The sequence below is a fragment of the Anneissia japonica genome, unplaced genomic scaffold (genome assembly GCF_011630105.1).
Source record: "Anneissia japonica isolate Jap-2015-1 unplaced genomic scaffold, ASM1163010v1 scaffold287861_len940595_cov192, whole genome shotgun sequence".
Classification (NCBI taxonomy): domain Eukaryota; kingdom Metazoa; phylum Echinodermata; class Crinoidea; order Comatulida; family Comatulidae; genus Anneissia; species Anneissia japonica.
Genome location: NW_022733264.1, coordinates 222,376 through 223,864, shown reverse-complemented (window position 1 = coordinate 223,864; position 1,489 = coordinate 222,376).

Below are 1,489 nucleotides of genomic sequence, written 5' to 3'. Positions count from 1 at the left end.
GTTTTGCATCAATGAGAAATGAAAGGGTGGAAAGTTGTCAGGTTGAAGATGTCACTGAAAGCCATTGTTTTGATCCTACATGTAGGCAGTTCGGGATATTGGCCGCTTGATGGGAGTGACAGCATCCGTCTTTAGACAGCACTGCTTGCTCCACATGGAGAATGGCGTAGAAACAGAGGCCTTACCAAAGCCCTTTTCCATTCCTTCCAGTTGCTGACTGCAGCCAGCAGGTCATCGAGCACTTACAAAAAGGTAGATGCATGCCTCAAATGGAGTACAAAAACTAATTGCTTGCCTGCTGGAATAACGATGCTTGATATACAGTATTAGATATTGACATTGCCGCTCTTAGCGAAGGAAGGCAGCATTTAAGAACTTAGACAATCTCACAACACTACACTCTCAACTCACTCACTCACTCACTCACAACTGATCAGACAAGTTAAAGACAGCTAAAATGTCTTGTGAGTGCTTTTAGGATGAGAAACTCAATTGCCTAAAAATCAATAATACAACAACTGGTCACTCCGATCGCATCAGCTTCACGTGCCTCACTTCAAAGCAAGCATCATGTTACTTTCGTCAGCATTTATGACCCCACCGTTCAAGCTGACGCTAAGGGTAAGTTTTACACTGATCTTATCAGCCTCGTACAGAACACCCCCACAGATGGCAAGGTCAACATCCCCAAAAACACTGAAAGGGAGAAGTTTCAGGTTGGCAACTTCTAGTCAGTTACAATGAAAGCTGACATCCAGGTGAACTCCTGTCCAGAATTGTTTTGTCACACCTGAAGACTGCTATCCGCCAGACCTTAGAAGTCCAAGTGTTCTCCACAAGGAAAATCAAAGACTGGTTTAAAGAAAATGACAAGGAGTTCCAAGATGTGCAGGGGAAAAGGATATCCGCCCACAAGAGATACATCTTACTCAGCCTATGAAAAAAATAACCTTTCATATTACCTACAGCAACTTTTCGTGTAAACTACGAGAAATCAAAAACAATTTGTGGATAAACCTGGCAGCGAAAACTTTATGCAGATACTAGTAGCTACAAGGAGTTTTACAAAACACTGAAGGGCAGTATGCACCTTTTCATACTAGATTCATTTCTTCATACCAGATTTGAAGTCATTTGTACAGTGATGACGGCTTCTTGCTTATGAGTTCACACTTACCTCGGCCCCGCATGTTTAGTGTCAGTTTCTCAAATAAAAAAATACTCAAATGAGAGTTAGGGATTAAGGAAAATTTTTGTATCCATCTGTATTTGTCACATTTAGTTTAGTTTGTGGTGCTACACTTTAGCTTGTGGCAGCGGTGGTGTAATTTCTTTTACAAAGTATAGGTAAAAGTTTGGGGACGGCCACTTGCTTCAGAGTTTACACCCACCTCGACCTCAGGTTTAGTGTCACCGGAATATTTTTAACACAAAATGTTTGAGTAGTTTATATATGGTCTACTGAATTCCAGATCGGAAAGTATTATTG